Source organism: Octopus sinensis, unplaced genomic scaffold (genome assembly GCF_006345805.1).
Source record: "Octopus sinensis unplaced genomic scaffold, ASM634580v1 Contig02842, whole genome shotgun sequence".
Classification (NCBI taxonomy): domain Eukaryota; kingdom Metazoa; phylum Mollusca; class Cephalopoda; order Octopoda; family Octopodidae; genus Octopus; species Octopus sinensis.
In genome coordinates this window covers 508,339-527,371 of record NW_021826031.1, presented here as the reverse complement: position 1 = coordinate 527,371, position 19,033 = coordinate 508,339, and the positions used below count along the sequence as shown (strand labels likewise).

The 19,033-nt window shown below is 38.0% G+C and overlaps 1 pseudogene; it reads right to left on the bottom strand.

Annotated features, from left to right (window-relative positions):
* Nucleotides 1–18,214: 18,214 nt before the first annotated feature.
* LOC115227384 lies at nt 18,215–18,333 on the bottom strand (annotated as a pseudogene).
* Nucleotides 18,334–19,033: the final 700 nt, after the last annotated feature.

Here is a 19,033-nt window from a genome sequence, read left to right as displayed (position 1 = left end):
CTTATCGGGTGGCTGACATGGCCAATAAGTGTTTGGTTTGGACACAGTACTTTTCGATCATAAATCTCGTCCCTTTTTTACTTCTGAGCGGGGTTCTTTTGAAGCACAATTGGTTTCCTGCCAAAGTCTTTGTGGGGGACTGCTATTTTGCAGGAATGTTTTTTTCCACAATTTCAATTCATGGACATTTTTCTAAGACCATGCTTCTGTTTTTTGGTCCGCAAATCATCAATTTTGTGTATTCCCCAACTGTTCTGGCTGATTCCATGCCCTCGTCATCAGATGCCTCTGTACCCCTAATCCTACACGTTCGTAGCTTTGATAAACAAACTGGCAACATCAAGACTATAGTGTTGTTACGTTTAAACCAGACAGTCTTTCTTGGACGGTTATTTGGTGGATTCTCTCTACTGGCAGACTTGTCAGTTATTCAATATCTGAAGACGGAGTCACTTGCAACAATTTGACATTGTTGAATGCCGTGTTGTGTGCCTGTGGCCCGATGAGTGAGCAGAAACTCACAGTTTTGTTGATTGGCTTCCAGGTGTGGTTATGTTTCATTCTGTAGATCGGTTGGTCTGCCATGTCCTTTATTATGCGGTACTATTTAATTCATCTTCTTTTTTAGTCAATAAAGTGGATTTTTATTTTGATTTAAGGTTATTATTTGGTTGGACAAAACTGGCACTTCTTAAAAAATGACTAAAAATCCCCGTCGTATTTTGGCATCTTCTTTGATTGGTTTGCGAGTCACCACCGAATTCGTGTCTGAATAGTTTTGGAAATAAAAGAGAATTTTACCGAATGCGAGAATTATTATTAATAGCACGTACACAGAACAAAGGAAATGTTAAATTAGCTAAGGTCCCGTTTGTGCCGCACGTTCAGAAATCTTGTTCACCAGGCGTCTTTATCGGGGTCTGCTTTGAGCATATACTCGTAGGTCTTCAAGGTCGTTAGCACAACCAAGTTTTCTTCCAATTCCATAGAGATCTTTGTTTAGTGCAACACGAAGAGCGACCCTGGGCCTTCCTCTGAACGGTGTTTTGTTGTTATTGTTAAAGTAATCATCCATTATCGTGTTTGCTGGTGTGTTTATGTCCGTGTCCAAACAGCCTCCACCTTGATTCTATAATATCGATGCTTATTGGCACCGATCGTGTCATAGCGTATAATTTTCTGTTAGGAATATTTTTTGGCCATCCTAGGCCCAGTCGATTGCGTAGTTGTTTTCTGTGAAACGTGTCAATTTTATGTAACTCTGTTTCCATGACACCCCAGGTACCCGAGTTGTACATGAGTACTGGTTTTATATATGCGTTGTACAGCTTTAGCTTGAGGTTTGTTTTTTGAAGTTTTTTATGATTCCATATCTTTTGCATTTTCTTGTACATTCCAGAGCCTAAAACTCTCCGGTACATCATGTCCTCACTATCACCAAGTAATGATCCCAATTTTTTTTTTCTTCCAACTTTCATATCAATATATTTCGATTCCCTTGCGATTCTTACGTGTTCAATCTTTTCTCGATTAACGTGCAAACACCATCTCTCAAATTCTTCCGGAATTTTCTCAAAAATAGATGCAAGTTCCTGATCATTTTCTGACACAAAGTTTATGTCGTCTGCATATATAATTTCATCGGCATCGATTTTTCGCACTTTGTTTTGAGATCTCTCAGTGCTGCCTCAATGCGAGAATACGAAAATAATATGTGATTTATAGAAACAAAGTTATTAAACACAGATTAAGATTGTTCTGGATTAGCACGGAAATGTTTGCCCGTTACAAATTATGCTATTAACTACGGCAATTGAAATTGAATAAATCTATAGATCTGCGTACGAATTAAAGAATGGCCACAGACAGAGGAGTAAAGAGGGGAATCAGTGATTTGGTTTTACTAGAGAAAATTACTGCGACAAACGTGATGAAGGCTCTCCAGTTGCGTTTCTCGAATGATGAAATATATGTACCAGTCTCTAGTCATATGGCCAGACTTATATCGGCCCTGTGCTCATTGCTATCAACCCATACAAGAAATTAAATATTTTTACGACGGCCAAAATGGAAACATATATGGGGGCTGTAGGGCAATTCAGTTCTATTTAGGCAATCTATGAAAACAGTCCCCACTTGTATGCCATTGCCGACTCAATGCTGACCAACATTTGCTCTTATCAGGAAAACCAGTGCTGCATAATCAGGTCATGTGTTCTTGAATATTATTTCAGTGGAGAGTCAGGAGCGGGAAAGACCTTCAGTTGTGTGTCCATCATGAACTATTTGATTAAATCTTCCGGAGGGGGACCCAATTCGGAAGTTTTTTAGTTTCCAGTATTCGTAGAAAACAAAAAACATAATTCTCCAGACCAACCCTCTTCTTGAATCCTTCGGAAACGCAAAAACATTGAGGAACAACAACTCGAGTCGATTTGTAAGAACATCCTGTTCTATGTGTAGGGCAAGTACGTGCAGATCTATTTCAGCGGAGGAGTCCCCGACGGAACCGTGATCTCAACCTTCTTGTTAGAGAAAGTAACCCCGACTAAAGTATGTAGTCACGTGTTGTCACGGCGTTCAAAGGCGAGAGAAGTTTTCATATTTTCTACCAAATTTTGTCTGGTTTTGACAACAGCAAACTGAGTGAATATTTTCCAAACTATTGCAGGATCATTGTGTTTGACAAAATGCGAGGACTACGCTTATATAAACAAAACAGGGACTTATGATAACGATGATATGGACGATAAAGAGGAATTCAGAAGTACCAAGGCAAGGAGAGAGGGTACTCATGTCCGTAGAATGCCATGGACGTGATTGGACTCGATTCGGAGACTCAAAACGAAGTTTTCTCTCTCGTTGCGGCGGTGCTGAATTTGGGAAATGTGACGTTCGCAGAAGATGGAAACAAATCAAAAATCACCAACCCCAATCGTTTCACGAATTAATGAGTGTTTCCAGTTGTGGAAGCCCCTGCGCGTTTGCTCCAAATTGAGAAGGACTTGCTTTTAAAGAATCTGATTTCGAGAACCATGGAGAGCAAGTGGGGCAAAACGAGCGAAGTCATTGATGTCTTGTTGAACACAGAACAAGCCAATTTTGTTCGCGATGCTCTTGCCAAAGCTCTTTACGCCAGAAACTTTGATTTTTTGATTGAGGGAAGCTGGTAGTTGCGATTTTAGAAAGTTAACAAAGTTTTGGAAATTAAGTCAAAACTCTGTTATGTGGGAATCTTGGACATTTACGGGTTCGAAGTTTTCGATAAAAATGGATTTGAACAATTCTGCATAAATTATGTAAACGAGAAACTCCAGCAAATATTCATCGAGTTGACACTCAAGTCTGAGCAGGTACGCATATGCCACTATCTCCAAACAGGAGGAATATAACCGGGAAGGTATCCAATGGACAGAAATAAAATATTTCAACAACAAAGTCATATGTGACCTCATTGAGAACAAATCACCTCCAGGGATTTTCTCAATTGCCGACGACATTTGCAAAACTGTGCACGCCTCTAGTGAAGGGGTGGATCAGAAATTAGTCGAGGTGGTTTCATCCGGTTATTAGGAAATAGAAACTGTCTTCACATTCCTCGAACCCCCGAATCAGGTTTGGCGGAAAGGGATTTAGCATTGAACATTACGCGGGAAACGTCAATTACAACGTCGACGGATTTTGCGAACGGAACCGGGACGTTCTCAATGCAGACATTGTTCAGGTTCTCCAAGGCAGTAAAAGGTTTTTTGCTTACTGTATTCTCGTCAGCAAATTCATAAAGGGATTATTTACTGACGACGTAACCGAGTTGAGACGCGGCAAAATCACCACTACGGGCTCAAAAATCAGGTCTCAGGCAGCAGAATTGATGACCAAGTTGATGGAGTGCAACCCTCATTACATTCGCTGCATCAAACCAAACGACCTCAAAAAACCATCAGAGTTTGACGAGTCGAGGTATTTCCAACTGGTTTCACCACAGAGTTCAACATCAAGTAAAGTACCTTGGACTAGAAGAAAACATTCGTGTCCGTAGAGCCGGATTTGCTTACAGAAGTACATTTGAAAATTTTCTCAGTCGGTATTACACTAACTGACATTCCGTAGGTACAGCGTCCTTTCTTCGAAAACGTGGCCAATGTATAAAGGAGACCCCAAGGAGGGCGTTTTGATAATTCTGGAGAATATGAGCATCCCGAGTGACGAATACGCTGTCGGCAAGACAAAAATCTTTATCAAAAAACCCGAAACTGTCATTCTACTAATTAATTTCTAGTTTTTTCTTATCGAAGATGGAATCGGAGTTAAGAGAAATATGGCAGGAAAAATACTGCAAAATTACTTAACGAAAATAGCGGGATGTTCACACGAATACACTCCCTGTATTGAGGGTAATACCCAGTTGGACTGACTTCTCAGCCTCGAAGCTTTTGATGCATAAAAAGGAGCGGAGAAAGAACAGTATCGTCAGGAAATACCGCGGTGACTATATCGGGCTTGGCAACATGCCGGAAAAGGCTGTCCTTATTCCAAAACGAGAAAAAGTACTATTTTCAGAGACCGTTATCAAGTACAGCAGAATTTTCAAGGTGATTTGCTTTTGATATATTCCCAAGGCGGTTTTTCGAGACCTCGTTGTCACAAATCGGAATACAGTCCGACCCCAAAATGGGGCAGACCCCAGGGGTGGGGCACCCTCGGATTTTGGGGCACCCCCGCAATTTGGGGCACTTTATTCCAAAAGTACATTTTGGCAGAAAAAAAATAAAAATCGATAAAAAATTATGGAATTTTTGGGGCACCATAAAATCATTTATAAGGAATTAAAAATAAAATAAAATTATAATAAATTAATTATTTTTTGTTTTATTTTCAATTTATATTTTTATTGTTGTGGTTATGGATTACGAAACTAAATTGAAGATTGCTAAAGAAATTTTGAAGAAAAATTTATCTGAGAGGCAACTAATGAAAAAGTACAACACAAGTAAAGGAACAATATCAAGAATAAAACGAAATATTGTACCTTTCTTGCAACACGGCAATACTATTTCTGAGGAATATGACACATTTAAAGCCGATAAAGATAAATTTGATGATCAAGTCTTTGAAATATTTCAAAGACTACGCGTAGATAAAATTCCGATTTCAGGCCCTATTTTGAAAAAAATTGCCTTAGTTACAGCTTCAAAAATTGGATTTACTTCTTTTAAAGCTTCCAATGGGTGGCTTGATAGATTTAAATTGCGGCATGAACTTCAATTCAAGTCAATATGTGGTGAAAAAGCTTCATGTGATTTATCTTATGTGAAAAATTATTTTGAAAAATATGACCAGAAAGTATTATCTTATGTGAAAACGATTTTACACATTCTATTGGTAAATTAAATTTGCGTCAGGTTATGATGCTAATTTCAAAAGGATGGGAGAAAATAGATGCTAAAAGTATTGTTAATTGTTGGAAGAAAATCGACAGGACCGTGATTCTTATGCAACAAAAAACTGTCTAACAGATGAACATTTAGATCAAGATGTTAACGAAACAATTGATGGAGAATGCGAAGACATGAACAATAATGTTTATGATACATATTCAGAAACCGAAAATAGTGAAAATGTCGTAGCAAAAACAAAAGATCTGCTTAACAATTTAGAAGAAAAAATTTCTAATGTTGCACCAAGTATGCTCCGAGATTTTTTGATTTTCGGCTGAAATTGACGAACAATATCAGACAAAACTCTACAAATAAAAAGAAAATAACTGAATATTTTAGTAAAAATGTTTTTTGATGTTTATTAATGGTTTAATTTTTAAAAAAATAACAAACCCCTGTTTTTGGGGCACCCCCGCATTTTGGGGCACTTGGTGCCCCATTTGGGGGTCGGACTGTATATATATAATTGGAGCAGAACAAGTTGCATTTGCCATTTGTTATGTCCAGGTAGCCAAAGGCCCCGACAAGGGCAAAATAAACCAAGTCATCATGCATAATGATGTCCACTCGACACTCACCAAAGTGTCCTTGAGGTAAGTCATATCTTGTCATCGTTAGTACTTGTCAGGACGACTTTCTCTGCCTCCATTTCACGTCAAGGTCATTTCTCATAAAGTGCCTTTTTAAAACAGAACTGCTGTATTTCCTCAATAAATGCCGCATCGAAACAGGAAACGAGCCCCTCAACATTGTTTATGTGGACAAGTAAAGCGTGTCTTTATCCTTAGATATACAATTGAAGTTCAGAAAAAGGGGTTCATGGGAGGCTCAAAGTCCACTGTACAAGTTAAGAAAGAAGGTCAAGCAGATATGGAAATTTTATCCACAAGTTTGAAGTCCTTGGTCATCAAAATTGGAGAAGGGTTATCCAATTCGACCAGTTCAGCTCATTAATTTTTTATTTTAGTTCCGAATGTTCCAAATACGAGAGTAAATCCCATCAGTAATCAAACTTTGATTAATTTTAGACACAAACAAAGCTGGGAGCTACGCCCGGGGGTATTTGCTATTTTATTTATAAAATAGTGCTCCACCAAGTCCCCCTTTACCCAGTATTAGAAACAAGTACAAGGGAATATACAAATTTGAGCCTCAGAGCGATAATGAGCTAAGCATGAATAAAAATGATCTGGTCGATTTGATTGAAAATTGTAATTTTCATGTTCGTGGTCACTATTGCAGGTGGTGACGGCTGGTCTAAAGTGATATTGAACGGGGTTGCAGGATTTGTTCCCACTAATTATCTGGAAAAATTATAAATTTTTTCGTAATTTAATAGGATTATTAACTGACAAAGTTGTTTAGAACTATTTCTTGAACTTGTTTAAAAACCAAAGTCTATAAAACTTATTTCAGTCATTCAAATCTAATAGTAAATAAGAATAACTGCAAAGACACAAATTAAGAAGCTTAAAATTTTCAGAGATAGAAAGCCTAAAATATTTATTAACAGAGTTAAAAAAAGTGACATTTAGTTTTTTAGCCTTCTCATTTTCACCAAGAAGGGAAGTATTATTAAGAGCCTTTACAGCCTGTTCTGCAGAGCCAAAATCTCTATAGGTAACGAAAGCAAATCCTCGATTGCTCTTTGAAGTTTTCACAATCTGGGAATAAAAAGTTCTGATACTAAAAAATGAGTAAGCATGAAAATTAAGCAACTTAAAAGTCTCATAGATATAGAAAGTCTATCATATTTATTAACAGAGTTTAAAAAAAGTGACATTTAGTTTTTTGGCACGTTCATTTTCTCCAAGAAAGGCAGTATTATTTAGAGCGTTCACAGCATGTTCTGCAGAATCAAAATCTCTAAAGGTAACGAAGGCAAATCCTCGATTGTTCTTTGGAGTTTTGTCAATCTGGGAATGAAATGTTGGGATAACCTTGTACTTGACGATCTCGCCAAAAGATTCAAAAAGATTAATGAAGGTACTTTCGGGGATTGTCAAATCAAAGTTTTTGACGACGAGTGTTGTGCCTTTGTCCACTTCAGTCGTCTTTTTCTCAGATTTAGATGTCAACAGTCGCGTTACAGTCAACACGGAGTCATTCTCCAGATACCCGTCCATCTTATCAATGGCCTGAAAGTAATGAAGGGAATCTCACTTTCTCTGCTAGTGCTCTCGTGTCGAATGAGACTAATCCATAAACTGGTTTGTCTTGTTCAACAACCTGCAAATATTTGTGTTAGACATACCATGCGAGTTTTGACTGCTCCGAATTTAGAAAACAGTTTCCACAACATTTTTTCGTTACATTTCTTGAAGCCTGTCACTTTGAGGTCGACATTTTCATTTCCCGAAAATGGGAAATAAAGATTGCACAGCCTGGCAATAGATCCCATAATTTACAGTTTTTTTCCGTCTGTGACAAACCCGTCGAGAGTTTCACAGCATTTGATTGCATCTTCCTCCTCATAAAACTCGGCGTAACACATCTGCTCATTATTCACCGAGGGAAATAGCTGTGGATACAAACATCAGAATTACGTCGAAAGTCGCGACTTTTCCTGAGTAATTGAGAATGAGCGTCACGTCATCGCGACTGTAATCGGAGGGAATTCCCTTGACACAAACATGTTTGCTTTTCTCCCTGCTCGCTCTCATCACTCGTAGAGGCAATCCTTTGAACAAACTATAGTCGAATTGTTCTATTGCCCTGACGGCTGATAGCATGTGATCAAATACTCAAACCTGCCCTGTCTGTCGAATAATCTGCAAAGGCCTGTTTCGAATCGAAACCAGTGGAATAGTCCGCCATTCTGACTGCCACGAGTCCCGGAACTGTGGAAAACAGTTCCGACAAATCTCGTTCTTCTGTATTAGGATGTATTCCAGAAATGTAAAGAGTTGTGGGCTCAACGTTTGCCATTTCCTTAATTTGACGCAAATCCTATTTAAAAGACTGGCATTGAAATCGAGTTTATCAACAGCAGACTACTCAATAATTCGCACGTAATTTATTTGTGGTTTTGACGTGTCCGACATAATTTAATCATATTGATAATTAGAGTCCGTACTGTAATAGCTACACAATGTAACCAATTTATTAAATTAAGAAAATTAGAATGTAAAGATGATAATGGGATTTTTAGATCTATTTCTAACTAACTGGACTTCAATTCCTCACAAAAACTGCTCCCCGCCCATCTCGCACTTGTGTTGGGTCCAGAGTCCAACATCGGGAAAAACTGAGAAAGATCTTGATGATTGCTGTAATCACCTAATTAATTACCTTAATTAACTGTTGGTGATTCTTGGGTTAAATAAAAAAATAAAAACTATCTGGACTAAAACGTGGGGACTAAACACTGAAACCACGAGTTCCTCGCCTGAGATGTTAAATCCACCGACACCTTTTCAAAATTTTCTCCGCCCGTCGGCAGGAACTGGTGATCAGACCTGTTTTCTAAACGAAGCTTGAAAAGATCGAAGTATGCCTCTTTGAACAGTGTGGAATTCATTCTACGAGACGGGTGGTAGCCTCGATGAGAAAGTAAAGGCACTTTTAAATGACCTCGGTAAAATAATTTTGATACCAATCTTTGGATTTCTCAGAGGATATTAGTGGCGATCCTGAAAAGGAATTACATGGAAATCCGAAGAACAACTAATTCTACACTTTCTGAGTTAAGAAATTTCATTCTAATAAATTATTAAACATGCAATCGATAACTTATTTTGGTACTTATGTTGTACTCCACAGCCACTTTTTAGCGAGTTTCAAAATAATAGTATTTTTTACAGTGATAATATATGTGTTTTATAATTAATTACTATAAAATAAAATAATAATCCAACGTGTTATAAATTTAAATGAGACGTGAACTCAACCTGTTCAATTTACCAAAAGACACTACCGAAGCCACAAAATTCCTGCAAACTAATGGAATAGTGCCTATCGTCAAGTTATGCAGCCGCGGCCACTCGATGTCCCTCAGAATGTGCAATTTACCGGTATGGTATTGTCACAAAAGAGAGTGCAGAACTAGTTCTGGATTGAAAGCCGGTATAAAATACGTTGTAAAAATGTACAGGAACTTGGCTAGAGGGAGCCAGAGTACCTTTGGAGGATATCATAAGATTTATTTTCTTGTGGGCCAATAACATATCATCGGTCAAAGTGTGTTCAGACAATTTGGGGTGGGCTGGGCATACGACTGTGGATTGGTCGATGTACCTTCGTGATATTTGCATACAATCACTCACAACTCGTCGAAGAAGGAAAATAGGTTAGTGTATATTTAAATAGTATTAGGAGGTGAAGGAATGGTAGTCGAGATAGATGAGAGTCATTTTTCAAAACGCAAATTTAACAAAGGCCGAGTATTGCCCCAGCAATGGGTATTTGGAGGGATATGTCGAGAGACAAAAAGCTGTCTCCTTGAGATGATCCCAGAAACTCGCTAAAAAGTGGCTGTAGACTACTACAAAAGTACCCTTATTTTTAATATATAGCTTATTGATTTTGAAAATTTGAAATTAGTTTAAAAATGTTTTTGTTTATAGACATTTGCAACAAATTTATAAAACACCTAAACAAGTATTTCACGAAATACACTTAAACCTCTCTATATTGCCACGAAAAAAACCAAATATTTCATGGCTATTTTGCAGGGTAGCATTATAATGCGACCCTACTAAAATTAATTAAACACAAAATATTCAATATTTATTAAAAACTCCATAATCGTTGACCGTCTATAACTATTTTTAGACAATCCCGATATTCCCTTTTAATATGTTTAATATATTGTAAGCTTTTTTCCGACATCCCTGAGTAAACTCGAACGCATTAGCCATATCATTTTTAGAAGGTCTTTTTTTAGTAAAGTCTTCTTTTATGTCTTCTTCATCACTGTCATTGATTCTTCGAAGTGTACACAATATTTGGTCTTTTTCAATATGACACTGTTTTTTAGCATTACTGTCCGCATTTCCATTATATTTGGCACAAATTTCGTTTGATTTTCAATCCCATCATAAACTGTTTTAGGATCCACGCTTGAACTCTCTCCTGACAATAAATGGATTCAAATATTATGTCTTTGCTTAAACCCCTGCATTCATCCATTTGAATATTTGAAATCCATGATTCCTAAATCATCATTCAAAACAATATTTTGAGACCTTTTGTTTACAAATTAAATCCAAAGAGCTTCCTTCAAATCCAAATGCTTCGTAGATTTAATGCGCCTAGCTTTTGAGTTAAAAGTTTTCTAATTTGACTCTGTGTCGTAGTATTTCACAAACAGTCCTTCTTTTGACAGATAGTCTCCGTATTCTGAGTTGGCAAATTCAAAGAACCAAAACATGACGTGGCAATAAGCGGGGTGGCATTATAAAGGGATGGCACTATAGAGAGGTTTAAGTGTACTTCTAAGTTACTTGAAAAACTGTTAAAATAAATTAAATGTATTCAAGATTCCAGAAAATTATCAGCTATCCTGAGAAAAATTTTGGAGAGAACCAGCTACTATAATTTCTTGATTGCAAAATTGGTTTTCCCAGTCGCAAAATTCATTTACTATTTGCAAAAATGATTTTCCTAACCGCAAACCGGATTTCTTACATGCAAAATTGCCATTCTTGACTGCAAATTTAATTTCCAGATTGCAAAAATGATGTCCTCAGCTGCAAAATTGACTTGTAAATGGTATAGAAGGCTCGATTAGTATTTCGCCCCTATACCCAACTTTGAAAATCGATTTTCATTGCATGTTAATCATCAAAAGGCTAATCCTTAGTACTCGCCAACAAACTGCTAGAATCATTACCATAACAATAAACAGGATACACAGTCATCAAAAGGGCACATTAAAACTAGAGACCAGTTAGAACAATCTTCTAGCTGCTTTGCGTGCTAAATGCAACGAAAAACATCAAGGCTCTATTTACGCACTTTAAACCATTTTCTCAAAGTTCTTTTTAACTTCTTTTCACGGTATTTGTTCCCAATCGAGCTCGTGCATTTATTTAGTCTTAGGTGAAGCTTTTCACCCACTTTAGCTAGAATTTCGAAACAAGCAAGTCGACTCTAACGATGTTTGCAGGAATACGTACACAGTTACTACAGACTTTTCACTTTCTCTGAAAGTCCCGTTTGATAGAACTTTGTACTGTATAGATTTCCTAATAACACCGCAAACGCCACAGTTCGTAGTTGAACTATGATTCAGCGATAAACTATTCCTAATTCATTCCCCATTACTACGTGAATCTCGGTCGGTTTTTTTCTTCCGCTTAACGATATGCTTAAGTTCAGCGTGTATTCAGCTTAACGACATTCTTAAGTTGAGCTGGTTTAAATTCACTACTCTTTTATTTCACGACCAAACACAACGAAATTGGCAGTCACTCCATAAATACCACTAACATTAGTGTAATGAATACAACCAGTCAATACACACACTAGTCATCTCTAAATACACAGCTCGGAACACAACACTTGTTATGCCACTATAGGTACACGCTCAACCAGACACAATCCACGTTACATAGACTGCAAGTTGCATTCAGGATTTTGATGTTTGAAGGTATCGCAATGGGACTACACCCGCTATCCTTCCGTCGTAGTGCTGGCCGTTTCCTTCGCTACTCTGGGCTTAATGATGAGCCGCGCCCTAGCATCTGCGGGATTCCATAATGTGCTCAAATTATTCGGGTTGGATTGCGGAGATGGAAAGCACCCAGATGGCATGAAAACATTTCCCTTCGATGACGGGAAATGCCTCATCTGGAACGCGACATGCTCCAAAACATTCTTTTCCCATATCTGATCTCGTTAGTTTCTGAGCTCGGCTCGACGGCAAGACACGCTGAGCTCGCAAAGACAAAGAAATACTCGTAGAAAACACATATTTGCACCAATAGTCGTTGAGACATCCGGGGTCATCTGCCCGGAATCGCCTTCTTTCCTTCGTCGGCTGAAAACAAAGATTGCAAAGCAAAATAAGGATCTTATGCGCCGGCAGTTAATCTTTTTTGAAACAATTAAAAAAAAAGAAACTTTCTTGAATATTGAGTTCTTATTTCCAAATAGAGATTTTGATCACAATTTGGTATTGTAAGATAATGATGGAAATTTCAAAGTTGTACTGTAATATAACATACAAAAGTTTCATTGTTTATTTATTCAAGGTATGATATTAAATGCTAAACCGCACATTAATTTCAGTTTCGGAATTTCGAAACAAATAAATTTTTATTTAATTTTTAAAATGAATAATTAGTTAATAAATAGGTTAGATGTTAGCTAGAATAGGTGGCTGGAAAAGTAGCCGAGATCCTAAGGGTCAGTTCACGGTAGCTTTCGCAGAACACGGCAACCGAGATTTTCTGAAAGAGCTAACTCGTCTTCCTTTGATTATAGAATTAAAAAATTTCCGGAAGGTTTTTATGACATGGATCGCTTAGCGCCATTCTTAAGATTCTTTAGATATATAATCAGGACGCGTTTCTTCAAGGACGGTCTCTATATATTGCAGTCATATCAAAATTCCCATCCCTATTTGATTGTAAAGGCACATTTTTATGGGTGTCGTAGATGTTTGAAATGCTATCATCAATTTATGAAAGTGTGGTTTATTAAATATATTATAGTCCTCTTGTATTGTAAAATAGTCCTCTCAATATATGCAACACGTATTTCCCTTCTACAAATCGTGAGATTAGTATAACCTGGGTGGCTCGTTTGTGGAGATATTTGGCAAGTTTCTGGCCAGGAAAGGTGGACACTTCATCAGTAATGAGCGAGTGGATCTCCACCAGACACGTTTCGGCATTGGATCTATCACTACAGAACTGAGTGAGTGCGATTACTCTGGATTGACTGAAAGCATAATGGAAAGCACGTGGTCTGAAGGGATTTTACATGTGAGAGTGGGGGACTGTGCGTAGAGGAGAGTGTAGAGAACAGCTCCGGCAGACCTGTGAGTAAAGAGAGAGGAGGACCAAATATCAGTGTTGTAGTGTGATTGTCGAACGGCGAGTTCTGGAGGAGAGAATTGGTGATCAGGGACAAAGTATGAGGGGAGAGTTGAGTGGTCTGTCATGTAGTGGAGTCCTCCAAGTTTGAGAAATGTGTGACTGCTCTTCCTGAGGACGTGGAGTGATTCAGGCTGAAGTGATTGGGAGGACTACTTTGATATTGCAGTGACGAATATTGTTTTTTTGTAGGAAGTGGATTGCCCGGATGAGTTGTGCAACAAAGAATATGACAGTGTGTTGAGGGTAGTCCTTGTTCCTGGACAAGTAGAGAAGTAGATTGTCGTCGAGCACACTAGATATGCATGTGGACTATATACTCCTCGTAAATGAGAGTGATAGTATTTTTGGGTGTTGTGAATATATCGAATATGGCCAGAATGTGTTCATTTCTGTATTTTTTTATTAATTCAAATGAGTAAGCGACCCCTGCCAATTCGTGGAGGTGCCGTGTCTCTGCCAAGTGTCTTTCGTGGTTACGTTCTACCCTCAATTGGACCAATCTGAATTTATGTTTTTGTGGAAATGTATAATATTGTAGTATATCCCATCGAGCAATGTAATTGGTGTTATACTGGTCGTGTTTAATGGGATGCAAGGGAGGAGTCTGTGCTGATGGAGGGTGACACACATAGTTCACCACTGGCACGATCCTGAAGGAGTAGGATTCTTCCGAGTTGAGCGCATTCACGTGGTAGGATGAGCACTCCAAGTTGAGAGCAATAGTAACCCACTCTCCACTGTCTACAATCACTTTGTCCAATACCTCCACACATTTCCAAATCATACAACACATTTATTTGTTTCTTTATATATGTGTCTGTCCAATCCACCGTGATTGTTCCCGCCCAAAGAGACTGCACTTTCGGAGTCTCCTGTGGAGTTAAATCCTCTAATCGTTTTTCCCCCAGTCCTCTACCTTTGCTCACTGTTACCACAGCACTCTCCTCCACTGTCCCATGCTGGTTCGTTACTTCCAACGTGTACTCCCCCTCGTCTTCCTCCACCAAACATAAGATCTAGGACTAGTCGACTCACCGCACCTCGAGGTATGTGCAGTAAGGAGTTATAGGACATGACTCCTCAAGGTCCTTTCCATCCTTTTTCCACTTTATTGTCGGATAAGGACGACCAAAAAACTCTGCCCGAAGCACCACGGGGTGGCCCACATACCCAATGACTGATTCGATCAGACTGATTGTGGGGGGATCACATGCGGTATTATGAGACATGAAGAAGGTCATGATCGGAGATCTCTCATATGTGGAGTACTGGACAGGGACTGTCTCCGTGGATGGGTCAGCCAATACTGCCAATCACGGGAGATTCTTACTACTCAAAAAATTGCATCGACGTAGGACCATCGACTCGATTTTGGCTAACCACTTCTCGAATGTGGAAGTTTCCTCGAATCTGAGAACAAATCGGTGATGGTTGGTGGTGTTGATAATCATAAATTGGTCCTCCTTCTCTCGTTCCGTTATTTTTATGTCCAACAAATTGATCTAGCCTTACAGAATGTGTGAAACCGGGACACTTGTCACATATTCATAGTTCGGAAGATCGAATCTCTTGGTGGGCAAAGACAGAGTGGTGATGAGCAGTCCCTGTTCAAAGAGAAAGGCCTGTCTGTTGACAAATTCTCCTCCATCCGACACATGGACTGCACTCTGGAGGAAAAGAGGACCCTGGGCGGTCAGTTTGCCCTGAAAGTAGTAAAATTTGGAGACAACAGGAAATTTTCGTATCCTGGTGACACTCATCATGTCATTGGCGTTGGCGGGGATGGCGGAAATGGATTTGATGGCCGCTTGGATGGAGGAGACGTCGAATTCGTCCTTGAGAAGTCCTTTTAGGACGATCTGGAGTAGGATTATGGGGCTACATCAAGCAGAAGTTGATATTTCATAATTCGTTGTACTGGGCGGATGATGAGGTCTTTGATGTGGAGAGTGATTCGAGGGTTGTTTTTCATCATAGTCTACAGTCACAGACCCCACACACCAGGAAATACTGCTCGTTCTCCCCCGCCACCAAATTGGCCCGATTGGAGTTCTCACAGTATCGCACGTACATGTGAAAGTCCCTCGCCTACATCAAACTCAGGACAGTACGTAATGAATGAATTTTTGGGCCACTTCGAAAGGGTCATCCGGACATTCCATCAGCTCTTTGTAGAAAACACTTGATAGTCAGAAGGCCATACTTGTCGTGCCATTCGTGGATTTGCACAATGTTGGCGAAGATAAGTCGTACCTTGTCCTCCGCAATCGGATGCTCCTTCATGTACGGAAGATATTCCTTCCACTCGTTAACCTCACGTGCACTTGCTTGACGACTCCTATTGTCCTGATGTAGTCTCCCTCAGTCTTGATCAGTTCTTCCAGTGTCAGTTTCACCTTCTCGTCGTACACCATACTATCGTGCGCTCTGTAGCGTACTATTATAATCTATCCAATCTCAATTCGTAGAAACCACAGCGCTCACTTCCGCCTTGAATGGCTAATTAGATATTCATCCTAATGACCTTATTTACTCTTCCTTGCACTAGATTAATAACCAAATTCCACGAATGTCTAATCAATATTGCCGGGAAGGCATCAAACTGGCAAAAACATTACACTCAACGTTAACCACAATACAAAAATTGAACAAACAAGTTCGAATCGAATTTAATTAAACATAGGATACAGAACTAACCCGTCACATTCAGCACAGTGAAGAGACCAACAGAGGCTAGTCTCAGCTGAAACATGTTCTCAAGGAGAATACTTAAGAACAAAAATGCCACTGGAAAATTAAAAAATTGGAAGGATTAACAAAAAATTAATTAGGTTCCTTGAGACTTTCTTTTTTTTAGTTTTAATTAATCCCCCGAAATGTGGTCCTTTGTTTGCTAGTCAATTCCGGAATTATTTTTTATATATAGTAAAGATGCAAATTCAGATTCAAAAAGCCATTTGTTGAAAATGAAACCAGAACTTTTTTAACCGCACTAAAAAGTTTAACCAGGTAATCAACTTGCAAGAAAATTATCAAATCGACTCAACTCTTTACTTCTCATAGTTGGAGACTTTCATTAAAGGCCGCATCCATAACAGCCATTTCCAGTTATGGCCCTTTATATCACGAATACCCATTTTCTTTAGATAAAACCCTAGCGCTTATTCTGCAAGTGGTACAAGATTATGCTCCTCTGGATTCAAAGTTGTTTCCCCCATTTCAACAACTCTACATTCTACATGAACTGTTATTACTCTAGGATCAAGAACTCTATATACAAACAACCTATTGGATCAAACCGATTGAGTTTAAGTTAGGATTCATCTTGGATGTAGAAACGGCGACATCTTTATTCACCTATCATCTGAACTTTAACCAGGAGGAATTCAAAAAAACTTTCAAATCGCTTCCTTTATTGATCCCTAAACTGTCACGTGCACTGTAAGCAACCAAACGCGTTTTAATCAATATCACAATAGTAGCGCAACACGCAACGCCGTAAAATCTATAGTATTTTCGGGATCAGTGTTGAAATTTTCAAGCTTATTTCTCCAACGAAACCCTACTCCATCCTAAACGTTAACAAGCCTTCGGTCATGAGCTTGAATTATCCATCTCTAAAAGCATTTTTTATATATTCCCCTATTGTGTTGTTGGAAGAGACTTTATGATACAGATTTTACCAAAAATTAAATTACATTAATGAAAATTTATAACATCAAAATTAATCTATTGGGTAAAAACAAATAGATTTTTTTTCTCCATTTTCCTCGGTAGTAAAACAAACCTAAAAATACCGGAATTATATAGCAAAAATCTGCGTGTTATAATTCAGAAAATACAGTATTTTACATATACTAACTTCTAAACAATTGTTTGATAATAAATTTGAAATTCCTACTTTATCGCTATATGGGCTCTCAATTTTGTCAAGCCTTAAAGAAGAATTAGTTCCATAGTTTTTTAAAACTTAGATCTACATTTAATTAAATAATGAAATCTTGTTTTATTGAAAAAGTGTATTTTCCATAATGCACATTCATCTTTTTATAATATGGTGAATTTAAATTAGGTTTAATGAAATTAAATTCAAGGTTTGGTTTTCTAGTTTTAAAAATTTGCAGATATTGCATTCTTTAACAACTTGCAAATAATCTGTCTTTTCACTATAAAAAATCTTCGCCTACATTTCGGCTTCCAAAGCATTATGTTTACAATGTTTCGCCTCATGAATCTCACGTGTGTTTGTAGTGCATTGTTGCTCACATTCCGGGTGACATAAACTGATTCAGATCGCGAGCAATTTTATTTGGAATCAAAAATTCATAAACGATTTGCTTTCTGGAGAAAGTCGTTTAGATTTTTAGAAAAATATCTGCATTGCCACGCTTGCTCAGTCTTTTCATTTACTAAAGTTTTACCAAGGTGTCAAAACTATCAACATGGGCCAGTGACAAAAGATCGCAACTTTGCTTCCAATAGCCCTCAGGTTTACAATGCTACCAAAGTCATAACTATCTCATTTTTCAAACCTGGCTGCAATTAGACAGAACCAACCAATCGCAAGCAAAGGAATTGGTTCAACATCACATGTCAATGAATCTGTAAAAAGGTGAACTTGTTAAATGAACAGTTTATCATTTGTATCTTCCTTAGCCTGATACACTATGCATATCGCGATGATCAAAGAATTACCATGATGAAAAAGTGACAACATCGGTTAATTATAAAATAGTACGACACTGCTTGTTCCCAGGCGGTCACCCAGCCAAGTACTAGAACAGCCTGTAATCGCTTAACTGCCGTGTTCGAATGGGAACGGGTATTTACGACTAAGTATGATCGTATTGCTTTTTTCTAAGGTCCTTCATATCGTTTTGAAGGTGAGTAGTTTTTAAAATTGTTCCAAAATCATCAAAAAGATGTCAATCATTGCTAAATTGTTCTAAGCACGATTAAAAGAGCAAGAAACAGTTTTCAGGCTATGCTCTAAAGAGGAAGCAAAATACTATATCTTGTAGTTTAATGAAATGCTCGAGAAATCAATGGGATTTAACAATTTTTCAAAATTTCGTCTCACAATTTAAAACCCACTATGGAAAACAGAAAATTAATATGCGAATTCTCAACGTGTGCACAACCAATCGATATTATTTTTTCATGAAAATCGTCCTCCGTGATTGTCGACTATATTAACTTGTTTTATTTCCACTAGACCCTTTTTTTATCTCATACTAAGGATTCAAAATACGTAGTCTCAAGATATGAAACGAGTTCTCCACGTGTTTCCAACCGTTCTCCTCAAGATTTGAAACGAGTTCTCCTCGAATAGACTTGATTTTCTTAAGGAAACCCGTCTTCAGTGATTGTAGACTATATCAACTTGTTCTACCTCCTCTAAACCCTTCCTGGCATTTCAAACTGAAGATTCTCAGGATTTGAAGAATTTTCAGCACATTACTAAGTAAAACAACTGAGATATCACTCTTTGTCAAAAACAAAAATCTATTTTGTTACAATATTTAAATACAAATCAAAAATAGATCAAAG